This window comes from Macrobrachium nipponense, chromosome 2 (assembly GCF_015104395.2).
Source record: "Macrobrachium nipponense isolate FS-2020 chromosome 2, ASM1510439v2, whole genome shotgun sequence".
NCBI classification, from domain to species: Eukaryota; Metazoa; Arthropoda; class Malacostraca; order Decapoda; family Palaemonidae; genus Macrobrachium; species Macrobrachium nipponense.
This window is the reverse complement of record NC_087201.1, coordinates 52689127-52701902: the sequence shown is the minus strand read 5'-3', so window position 1 is coordinate 52701902 and position 12776 is coordinate 52689127. Positions and strand designations below refer to the sequence as shown.

The following is a 12776-nucleotide window of genomic DNA, read 5'->3' as shown; positions in this document are numbered from 1 at the left end:
GTTCGTCCATCCCTGGAATGCCTCCCTGGTCGTAAGAGCGAGGGAGGGATCCAAGCCTCTGTCCGATTGATCGGGGTGTGCACCGCAGGATCAATGGTCAGACCTCTGGGCCGAGTACTAAGAGAGAGGCAAGCGTATCTCTTCGTACCAGCATTGTAAGAACTTTTCCCTTACATGAGCAAATGTAAAGTAATGGGTTTGTCTCATGTTGGCCTCCCACGCTTTCTCCCCCCCTTGTTGGAGAAAAGTGGTGGATATTTACTCCTATCTCTAGTTAAAGAGATAGGATGGAGCTCTGTTGAATAGCTTACCTGCATCGGACTCCTATCCAGCAAGGTAACGACCGTATCCCTCTGCCCACAGGTAGAGGTAGAAAAAGATGTGAAGAGAAGCCAGTCACTCTCTCATTCACGCATTCATTCTCCCAGTCATACCAGAATCGATGCTGTTCTGCCTGCTCGGGTGCTGGGTAAGCTTACACAACGTGTTGAGCAGCCACCACAGGTCCCAAGGAAAAAGTATCCAAGGACTTGTGGGCAATATCCCGAAGGTAGAAGGACGTGAAGGTGGTCTGGTTGGCCCAGACACCTGCCTTCAGGACCTGCGCCACGGAGAAGTTCTTACGGAACGCTAAGGAGGGTCCGATACCTCTGACTTCGTGGGCTCTCGGACGGAGCGTACGGATGTCGTCGCTACCATCAGCTTCGTACGCTCTCCTGATCACCTCACGTAGCCAGAAAGAAAGCGTGTTCTTGGAGACTTCTTTCTTGGTGACCCCAGTGCTAACGAAGAGGCGTCGACACTCAGGCCTGAGCTGTCGAGTTCTCTTCAGATAGCGCCGTAGCGCCCTCACAGGACAAAGCAGCATCTCATCCGCATCGTTATCTGTAAAGTCCAGCAGGGAGGGATCGTGAAAGACTCGAACCTGTCGTCAGGGATCGAACGAATTCTGAGTCCCTTAGCTATCGAAGTTCGGGACGAAATCGAGCGTCACAGATCCCCAGCCTCTGGTATGTTTAACAAATCATACAAGAACGGGCCAGATGTAGTTCCCCTACTCTCTTCGCCGATGCCAGGGCCAGCAAGAAGAGGGTCTTGAGGGTCAGATCCCTGTCTGACGACTCTCGGAGTGGCTCGAACGGTGCTCGAGTCAGACTCCTAAGGACGAGAGGCACGTCCCACGCAGGGGGTACCTGAGTTCCCTGGGTGGGCAAGACCTTTCGAAGTCTCCTCATTAGCAAGGATATCTCGACGAATTCGTGATGTCCAGTCCCCTCAGTTTTAGGACGAGAGCCAGAGCGGCTCTATATCCTTAACTGTGGGTACTGAGAGGAGCTTCTCTCGGCGAAGAAACACGAGGAAATCCGCTACCTGCGAGAGTGGCTCTGAGGAGACAAACCCTGTCTACGACACCAACCACAGAAGACGGCCCACTTCCCCTGGTACACAGCTGCAGAGGACTGTCTGACGTGTCCAGGCCATCTCTGTTGCTGCGCTACGAGAAAAGCCTCTCGTTCGCAAGAGATGGTGGATAACAGCCAGCCGTGAAGTTGAAGGGACTGGACTGCGCGGTGGTACCGTTCTACGTGTGGCTGGCTTAGAAGGTTGTGCCAGTTGGGTAGCTCTCTCGGTGCGTCTGCAAGAAGAGCCAACAGGTCCGGATACCAAACGGCTTGAGGCCGTTTGGGAGCCACCAGGATCATTCTGAGATTGGGAGTGACCAGCGCTCGACTGATCACTTTCCGAATCAGACAGAAGGAGGAAAGGCGTAAGCGAAGAGGTTATCCCAGGGGTGTTGGGAGGAGCGTCCTCTGCAGCTGCCCATGGGTCCGGCACGGCCGAGAAGAACACCTGGATCTTCCTGTTGTGCCGGGTGGCGAACAGGTTATACGACCGGTCGCCCCCACAGGTTTGAAGAGCCTTTCCGCCACATCTTGGTGTAGAGACCATTCGGTCCCTATCACCTGATCCCGACGGCTGAGCTTGTCCGCTACTACATTCCTCTTGCCTGGAATGTAGCGTGCTGACAGCTCTATCGAGTGAGCCGTGGCCCACTCGTGCACCTGCACCGTCAACTGATGGAGCGGAAGAGACACTAGCCCCCCCTGCTTGTTGACATATGCCACTACTGTGGTGTTGTCGCACATCAACACCACTGAGTGTCCCACCAAGCGGTCCCGAAACTCTTGGAGAGCGTTGAACGCCGCCTTGAGTTCCAGGACATTGATGTGAAGGGTGCTTCTCGTGATGGTCCCACACACCTGCAGTCAGCAACTCCTCCAGGTGTGCGCCCCATCCCTCGGTCGATGCGTCTGAGAACAGAAGCATCTCCGGGGGGGGAGTGCGTATGGGCACTCCTCTTAAGAGGTTCTTGCGTCGAGCCACCAGGCTAGGTCCTGCCTCACCTTGTCCGTGATAGCCACGGGAAAGTAAGGAGGATCCTTGGCCTGAGACCAACTCTCCCTTAGCTCCACTGGAGAGACCGCAGGTGAAGACGCCCGTGAGGGACTAACTTCTCGAGTGACGACAGATGGCCGATCACGACTTGCCATTGCTGTGCTGCCTGTTCCTGCCGCGACAGGAACCGGCGGGCTGCCTCCCTGAATTTGCTGATACGCAAGTCTGCGGGAAAGACTTGCCCTGCTATCCGTATCTACAGCATACCCAGGTACTTCATCTTCTGCTTGGGTTCGAGATCGGACTTCTCGTAGTTTATCACGATCCCCAGATCGCGACAAAACTTGAGGAGTCGATCTCTGTCCTGTAGCAACTGCGAGCGGGAGCTCGCCAGGACCAGCCAATCGTCGAGATACCTCAGAAGACGTATCCCGTTCGAATGGGCCCAAGCCGACACCAGAGTGAACACTCGCGTGAACACCTGTGGGGCGGTTGAGAGACCGAAACAAAGTGCCCTGAATTGGTACACCGTCCCGTCGAAGATGAAGCGGAGGTACTTTCTGGAGGACTGATGGATGGGTATTTGAAAATACGCGTCCTTCAGGTCCACCGAAAGCATGAAATCGTTCCCCCTGATCGAGTCGAGCACTGAGCGTGCCGACTCCATCGTGAACCGCGTCGTGCGAACGAAGCGGTTCAGGGGAGAGAGGTCTATCACCGGGCGCCAGCCCCCCGATGCCTTCCTTTCCACTAGGAAGAGGCGGCTGTAGAAGCCTGGTGACTGGTCCTCCACGATTTCCTACAGCTCGTTTCGCCAGCATGGTCTTGATCTCCTGTCGAAGAGCGTTGTCCTTTGCTGATCCCCGGACATAGGTCTGTAGATGGACCGGTTTGGAGATGAGGGGGGGCCGAGACTCGAAGGGTAGTAGATATCCCTCCTGAAGGACGTCTACTATCCAGTTCTCGGCGCCGTAGCGCTGCCAAGTCGCCCAATGGCTCGCCAGGCACCCCCCCACTTCCGGCAGCAGGTGAGGGGGAACGCCGTCCCTAGCGTTTCCCTCCTCGTTTCGACTTCTTCCCAACACCTCCTCGGGGAAAGGAGGGCTGGGAGGAGGGCTGGTTGCGGCCTCCTCTCGCAGAAGTCGAAACAACTGGAGTCTTCACACGGGGTTTGGACGGTGCAACCGTCTTCGCCGCCGTGGAAGCGCTAGCCAAGCTCTTTGGTTTGGCCGCAGTTACTCGAGGTTGCCCAGAAACCTTCGAGACTGCCTGGTGAACTAAGCGGTCACTCTCGTCAGTGCGCCGCCGTTCCACCGCAGCGTCCACCATCTCTCCAGGAAAGAGAGCTGGGGAACTCCTAAAGAGGTCCATTTCTTATCCCGAGTGCCGCCTCACGCCCAGCCCCCTTGGTCACTCGGGTAAGGACTGCGTCCCTACGCCGAAGAACCAAGTTGGCCCACAGGTTAGCAGTCTGATGGGCGAGGTAAGAGATTGCTCTTCCTCCAGACTGGCACAGTCTCCTAAAAGAAGCGTCGTCTTCGAGAGCAGAACTCCCGGAGCCGGCCGCTACCTTGGATATTGTGAGGGACCACAAATCCAACCAGGAAACTGCTGGAATGCTGCCATGCGGTAGATTCCAGGGCAAAGTGCCTCTGCTGCGAGAACCATAGGTTCTCCGACAGGAGCTGCTGCAGGGACACACCTGGAGTCAGCCTCGCTAACTCCGGGTTAACCTGTTTCGGCAGTATCGGGTCTTCTGATGGCACGTAGAAACGCCTCTGCCGCTGTAGAGGAGGAGGAAGCAGCTTAGAGGACCGTCCGGATTTTAGCGAGTCCTCCCGTCCTGAGACGAGATTCTCCACCTGATCCAGGACCCCCCCTGAGTCCGCCAGCTCCTGATCGTGGCAACCCCCATCATCATTTTGGGCTCCCTCTTGGGACCCCAAAATGACTCGAGCCGGGACGTGGGCTCCGATGGTGGTAGCGGCGATCCTTCCGCGAGGCCATTATGCAGACGCATCAGCTTAATGACTTCCGCGAAGTTCCTCTGTATCTCGGGCGTCACAGCGTCTTGTGGAGTAGGACGTCCAGTCCCTCCAACAAGAGCATATCCCTCGATACTCCTCCTTCAGAAGGAGGAACAGCGACAGACCCCTGACGGTCCGCCTCCAACTACTTGCGCGTACGTCCTGGTCGGTCCTAAGACCGTGCCTGAGGCCGTCAACGGCCGTCATAGCCGGGTTCACGAGCGGCGCACCTCTCGTGATCGCTCCTTGGTACCTCGCTCCTCCCGGTATAGCCCGAGGAGGTTGAAGGTATAGGAGAGGCAGACCTGACGCTCCCCCCACGCTCGCTGGCAGGACCAGCGTGCGTAGAGGGCTGCTGCCGATCGTCAACCCGCGGTGACGGTCTAGCAGTAGGCCTAGCGTCGCGCGTCCTGGGTGCGATTGGCTCGGCTGAGAACGTCGAGGACCGCTCTCTAGCGTCAGGCGAGCTGCCGCTGGTCACCGTCTCCGCCCGGTCCCATCGGGAGCGGGCGGACGGGACCTTGATAGGCTCCCTTTCGCGTCGAGACCGGCCAGCGTCCTCTCGGCGCTGTCAAACCGCTGGTACCAGCCGTGGCTGGTACCGGCGGCCGTGGGGAACTCCTTCCTCGCCTCAACCCGTGGCCGGTCAGTGACCGTCACGTCAGCCCGAGCAGCCGGTTGGTCGCTGCGAGAGCGTCCACTGGCTGGACCTGGGCGGAAGTCGTGTGCACGACTCTCCGCCAGTCTTCTGCTCCGTGCCGCTGTCTTGACGGCGAGCGAGCTCGGTCGTCGAAAACTTTGGCTGGACGGTCCTCTTTAGAAGAGCGTCCACTCGTGCTTCTCGCGAACGAGAAGCAGCCGAGACGGAAACCTGGTTTAGCGGGCAGAACCACTAGCACCAGGTGAGGACGCACCAGCCGAGGCTGATGCACCTCTGGTCCCCGTCGACTTCTTCTTTGCAGAAGAAGCGACGGGCCCCGCACCCGAAGGAACAGGAGGACCAGCAGAATAAGAGCTCCCCAGCTCGCCTGAGCGAGCCGGGCCCTTAGAAGATCCCGAAGGAGTCTTCTTAGGGGGGGAGGAGGCAACCTTCTTCTTCTTTCGGCTGTTTGGCCTTAGAAGTCGAAGGGGAAGGAGAGGCAGCAGACGACGAAGAAGACGATGAAGACGATGACGACACCTTCTTCCTCTTCCTCTTCTTCTTCGCCAGGCTCCGCAGGACAGACGTCAGGTCTTCCATCCAGGAGGGAGCCGGGGCAGTTGCCGAAGCAACAGGGCCCGACTGCACCTGTCCGGAAGGACCTGAGACTGTACAGCAAACACCAGCAGCGGGAACGGCAGGAACAGGTCCGGGGAACAGCAGGAACAGCAGGAACATCTGAAAGGTAATGTGTACCTGAAACGGAAAAGAGTCGCTGGAGCGGCCACAGGTACGGCAGGCACGGCAGGTACTACGGGAGAGCCAGGCGTCCTGTCGACAGTCACCGTCATCCGTGGCACTGGCGGCAGGGTCCAGGGGTGGGGGGTACTCTTGGGGCAGCGGAAGTCCGGGGTCGGCAAAGGAAAAAAAATCCAGGTGGTGGTGGCATCGTCCTCTTTGGAACGGCGGCAATTGGTTTTTGTACTGCCACCGTGGGTGTCACCGACATTATATGAGGCGTATATACAAGATGTGGTGGCATCTCATACGCAGGGGTAGTTAATGTGGTCGTCGTGGTGGTCACCGCACCATGAGTGACCACGGCCGACCCCGCCAACCGCTGTAGCACCCCTGGCTGCTGGCACTCCCTGCAGTCCCCAGCGACTCCCACACCTGTCTCAAGTCGTCCTTCGCTGCTGGCACACCTGCGGAAGCAATAGTCGGGTAATAGGAGGGGCTTCCCCGCGCCTGGGGGGCGAAATACCCCCCCAGAGCGGACAGAAGACCCCGAATACAACTGTACGTCCGGGTAGCGGGCGCCCTCCTCCACACTCGACGGATCGAGAGAGGAAAAGGACTCCGCTACCCCCCCGCAGGGGAAGGCGCAAACCGTGGGGGCTGGCCGGGAGGCAGGAAAGAGGACGAAGTGTCCGTCACCAAAGGAGTCACTGGACTTTCCGATGACTTCTTGGCCGGCCTAAGTCTCTTCCTGCCCTCGTACAGCACCCACTGCGCCTCGGACCAATTCATACAAACCATACATGGCTCGTTGCGAGAGCACTCTCGCCTCGACAACGAGAACAAACCTCGTGGGGGTCCACCTCAACAAAAGACCTGAACCCCCCACATTTACGTCCCTCCAGCCCGGGACACACTCTACGGGCGACTGGAGGGAGGGCGCGGTGAAATCTCAATCTCCTCTAATTCACTCATTGCACATCAATTGAATAGAGAAAAAAGTACTTACAATCACTCCTGATATACAGAAAGAGAAAACAAATACTCAAAGATGAAGCAAACGACAAGCGGGCAGAGCGATGGCGAACACGTCCTTCCACACACGGCCGAAAGCAAAAGTGATTTGTTTACCTCCCAGTCGCGCGGCGCGCGACGATCGGACAAGCAGTTAACTACCGTTCTCCCCTTGTTCGAAGCTTACGACCGTTCCAGCTGCCGCTAGCTACTTCCTATTGTTAAAGGACCGATGGTTTGTATTACGTATCGGAACAGGGAAATTTCAGTGGCTATATCCACTTCATGTCAGGTATCAGTGACCTCTATCCCAAGGAGAGAGACTGTCTCCATTGATGGAGTTGAAATGGGAGTTTTTAGAATATACTGCTTTTGGAGTATTGGCCCTAATGTGGATTCTGCCAGGAGAAGGATGGATGGAAACACACTGCCATAGTTCTGCCAGAACACGTACAGTAGTCTCCTTCTTCCGTACCCCAGTTGAAAACAATAATTAATAGAGACAACTTGAAAATTGAGCTCTTTCATCATTTAAACTTGCTGCCAAAAGCATGTATAGTATATTTCACACATTTTCAGCCACCAACCAAATTCTTCTTTATTCCTTCTGAGGTGGGCTCATGGTAGGTAGTTATGAGTAATTCCCACAGGAGAAAAGCAGACAGAAATTTGCTATGGGACAGGTAATGTGTAAGTCCTGCATACTAGCAGCCCAGTACTGATAAAAGGAGCAAGTGTTTAATAAAAGTTACATAGTGTCAGCTACCTATATCACTGTACAGGCCGCAAACACTTCAAATTAACACAGCCCTACACGGCCACAAATATATGTCCATAGTACATAAAATGACAAATTTTCTAAGAAAATTTGTATTTTTCATAGCTACAAACCTGAGGTCTTAACAATAGGATACAGAGCCTTCTCTTGCTGATCCATCTGAGGCTTTATGCCAGGCATTTCTTAAGAGGTTGGACTGTGTTTTGGATGATAAGTTGGCTGCCATGTCGGCTGGGAGGACTGGAAGGAAACATGTTGCATCTTCCCCACCTCCTGCGAAGAGATCGCATAAGGAAACAGTGCTGCCTTCCTCTCCTTCTTCTCCCTCTCTGCCAAGTCGGCGTATCGAGCGTTGGAAGGCTGGGGACTTTGCTCTTTCTTCGCCTACAAGGGAGGAACAACAAGGCCACGTTCTCAAGAGTGTTGGTGTTTCAGAGAGTGTTAGTCTATCTTCCCTTGTGCAATCTGCAGTGGCTGCTTCGTCCTCTGCATTGAATCGTGAGTGTGTTGCAACCTCCCCAGTCTGTGCACATAGCGAGCATGTTGCAACCTTCCCATCCGTGCACATGATGCAAGCACTCCCACTTCTTCTCCAGGGCCTATTCGTTGCCGTAAGGATCTCAAGGCACCTGTCAAGAGGTCAGAGGATGTGAGTGCGGAGTTGGTGCAGCAGGAGTGTTTGCCTGCCCCTCTCCCTGGTGCTTCCAGGAGTTCGACTCTGGGGGATTCTCCTTCGATCTCAAGTGTTCGGGATTCCTCTCCAACTCACGTTTGTATGTCTGCCACGCCCAAACTCATTCGCGGACATGTTGAAGAGTCATCTGTTGGAAGAGTGTGTAGTGATGTTCCTAGTGTTGTAGATGGTTTGTCGCGGGAGTCGGCGTGTGGACCCAGCCCAGACAAGTTAGTTGGTGTTTCAGGCTGTTTGGCTGCTGATCCTTCCATTAATTTTAATGAGGAAGGTGCCTTAGAGGAGCCTACACACCCTTCTCGTCATTGGTCTCCATTGCTGGAGCAGGAGGAAGGAGACACGCAAGAGTTTTTGTCTTCCTTTTCAGAAGTTGTCGATCTCATTCATGGGTTCAACAATTTGGAAAGTAGAACTCAGGCTCAGTCGTCTTACACTCCTTCCTGCTTGGAAGTTTGATTATAAAATACTACAAAGGACGATCACAGCTTTGTTTCGTAAACAAGAAAATTAGGTTATCCCGATTACCATTTTAGTAACTTCCAATTATGTATCAATGTTAAAATGGCATTGTATAATAAGTTTCAATAACAAAATTGTCAAATATTATTGCCTTAATGCTAAATCTCAGTGTTAAACAAAAAACCCGCAGCACAGCAACTACAACGTAGCTTAGCAGTCTACTCCCAACTTCTTACCTTGCAAGAGGCTTACTGGCTCCCGATTTAGCCAACCCATTAAAATTTTAAGAAACTAAAACTTCTCAATGGGTCTTAAAACTACATACTTAGCTCGACTCATGTCAAGAGGGTAGAAAAAAGTGTAGTCAAACGCGTAGTCAAACCAAGTCTGGAGCACATCCTGGGGACTAGTGAACTCTTGGACAGACCTGAGTGTAATGTATGGCACTGACTTGTCACATTTACGCAAGCATGACATAGAGTGTAGGTAATTGTAGGACAGGAGATGGAGCCCTCCTGTTCTGAGTCCTTTATGTTCTATCACTGTGGCAATAAGCACTATTCTGGCCAAGACCAGCTGTAATAGAATTCTTTGTAATTGGTTGATCTGTTATGGAGCACTGGGGGGACCATGGGAGTGTAACTCCTTTGAAGACAAACATTATTTTAACCAGCCTTACTAAATTCACAGTTGTAAAAGTTATTTAATTTAATTTACTTTCTCTTTCAACCAGGAGTTAAATGGTAAAATTTAAAACTCCTTGAATAGCTATTAGCAATAAGAAAATATAAAACATCATTGATTTTAACACTGTTATGACACATTCCCCCCACTTTTGAGGTTACAAAAGAAATGAGTTCTCTCCACTTGCTTCTAATCTGCACCATCTGTGTAAGTCTTCATCTATACCCTTTTTCCATAATCTCATGGATGTTCCTACTGGTCACTGTCCTGATATTTCCATATTTATTACTTTTTTGGTTAACTTTTCCTTATCTCTTCTCAGCACATGACCAAATAATGTCAGTCTTGAAAACCTGTTACAATGGTACCTAGACATATAAAAGTCCCAGCTTACGAAAAATTCAAAACCGAAGAAACACGAGAAACGCCTGGAGATTGAGATGCTCCTCGACTCGATTCAGCAGTTGGAAGCAAAGAAGATCCTGACAACGACGGACGCCCTTCAACCTCTTCTGCTAGCAGAGGCCCTTACGGACAGGGGGTCATACTCGAGCGGTATTTACACCAAAGAGATGAAGGAGGCAGCCGCAGATCTGAAGAAGAAGGAAGACATCACCGTAAGGCATGCAGACAAGACAGCCGTGTTCGTGCTCATCAGCACCTTGGAATACTTCGAAAACTCGACGCTATCTTGTCTGATGTCTCTAAGTTCGAGAAACTTATGAAGAACCCGACGGAAGACATCAAACGCGACGCCAACCGGAAGGGTCATCGCAGCCGTGAACTGCCGCTACGAATGCCCACACACCTCCGCCCAACCAAGGTGACTACAGCCTCGGCTACCTATACGGGAACGTGAAGACCCACAAGGAAGGCAACCCCCTACGCACCCGCCCCCCCTCCCCCCATCATTCAGCAAAACCAAACCCGCCCCCACCCTGACTTACGCTCTTGGCCAAACGCCTTAATAAAATTCTGACCCCCTATATCCCTCCAGTACTGCCTCACCTCATCGGTGGAATTTTTGGAGAAGATCCGCAACTCCCTCCGGTGCGGGAACCATGGCGTCCTTAGACGTTGAGTCCCTATTCACCAACGTCCCAGTCAACGAGACGATAGGGATTCATCATGGAGCGGGTATATAGGAATCCCGATATGAGACCCCCTAACATCCCAGAAGACTCCTTAAGAACCCTGCTGGATATCTGTACGAAGAGAGCCCCTTTCACCACCCACCGAGGACAGATGTACCGCCAAAAGGACGGCGTAGCGATGGGGTCCCCCTTAGGAGTCCTCTTCGTTAACTTCTACATGGGAGAAGTGGAAGAAAGGGTCTTCTCGCAACACAGATGTCCCCGCACATACGGACGACACATCGATGACATCTTCGTGCAAGCTGACTGCGAGGATGAGGTAAAAGCCCTTCGGCAGCCGTTCCTGCAGCACAGCGCACTCAACTTCACTGTCGAGTATAGCAGCAACGATCGGCTCCCCTTCCTCGACGTCCTTGTCACGAAGACGAATCAGAAGTTGGCGACTACAGTTTACACCAAAGCTACGAACCTCGGACTTTGTCTGAATGGTGATAGCGAGTGTCCTGCGCGGTTCAAGACCACCACCTTCGTCAGGAGGGCCCTCTCGCACTGTTCGACGTGGCAGGACACACACCTCGAACTCAACCGAGCATCCCAGATGCTAATTAACAATGGGTACTCGAACAAACTCGTAAACCGAGAAACTCGAGCCGCCCTTGACAAGTGGTACATGATGGAGGAAGAGAGAAGGAACATTCCGCCCCCAGAGGATATCAAACTTTTCTATAAAGACTTCATGCACCACCAATACAAGGAGGAAGAAGCAGCCATGAAGAAAATAATAGAGGAACACGTCCGGCCCATGGAGGAAGGAAAGAGAGTGTCCCTCATTATTTACTACAAGAATCGGCGTACGAAAGACCTCCTGATGAAGAACAACCCCTCCCCACCGGTAGGAGACCCCCTGAAGCAGTCCAACGTCGTCTACCGATACGTATGCCCCGCCCAAGGATGCCCTGGGATTTACATCGGCATGACGACGATGCGCCTGTCGAAGAGGATTTCCTGCCACGCCCAGGAGGGCGCCATTAGGCAGCACGCCCTCGTAGTACACCGTAGAAACATCACGAGAGACGACATCGTCAGGAATATTAAGATCATTGGGAGAGCACCTAACCCACGACGTCTGCGTCTCCTAGAAGCGCTGCTCATCCTCGAGGAAAAGCCTCCCCTTAATACCACCCAAGAAGCGTTCCTGATACCGACGTGTGTGAGGAGGACCACACCCCTCCCCCCTAACGAAAGTACCAGCGCGCATGAAACGAACACCAGACATGAGAATAATACCAGGGGTGACGTCACTCAGGTAGAAGCCAATCAAGAGGCTCCCGGTGATACCCCCCACCTGAGAAGGTCTGCAAGACTCGTCAACACGCCCGCCGATGAGTTACCTTCCCGGGAACCAATGAGAACCCGACCTGCCGGAGAGGTGCTCTGACCGTACTCAAGAGCTCGCAACACACGATAAAAGGAGATGGACTCACCACTGGAATTCAGTCCCTCAGCAGTTATCGCTTGATAATGTCTTGTCGATCAGGAGGAAACGTCGCGTTAGAGAGAGAGAGAGAGAGAGAATTGTATAAGCAATAATAAATCAAATGACTCAACCGAATTTTACCATGCCCTTTGGTGCGTTGCTCGCCAATCTAAGCAACAACGAGAAAGCCATCACCAGAAAGATAGAGAAGATTCTTTATAAGATTAATAGTGCTGAAGCAGCAGTCATTTTTAACAAAACATGTCTACGAGAGGGTCTCCTTCCGAAATAAATAATAATAATAATAATAATAATAAAGTATAAAAAATAAAAAAAAAATGTAAAAATCAAAGAAAAAAAAAAAAAATTTATTTTTAAGTTTTTTGTAAAGTTAAGTGTTAAGGTTCTGTGCCATTTGTTAATGTGTTTCGTAAAGCTTAGTCTTAATGTTTCCTGACATTTTTTAATGTGCTTTGTAAAGTTAAGCGTACGTACAAGTTTTCTGCCGTTTGTCCTCCTCCTCTGTCGTCAATTTTAGAGATAGCCTCACTCGAAAGGTAAGGTTCCACATTTTACTACATATGTACGTACTATGTACATACAGTATTTCTTGTATACCATGTACACTAATACACTTTATTTACAGGTACTATGTAGTACATATTAAGTTAGGTATAGAATGGTCCAAATTGTTGTGCTTCATTGTTTATTGGTCATTTTAGCTTTATTATAAAATTTACTGGGGTGTTTTTGTAGGGCTTGGAGCGAATTAGGCAA

At 52.2% G+C, this 12776-nt stretch overlaps 1 protein-coding gene across 3 annotated transcripts in view; it reads right to left on the bottom strand.

Annotated features, from left to right (window-relative positions):
* Positions 1 to 12776, bottom strand: part of LOC135220577 (kelch-like protein 5) — a 162703-nt gene that overhangs the window by 56417 nt on the left and 93510 nt on the right. The window lies entirely within an intron of this gene.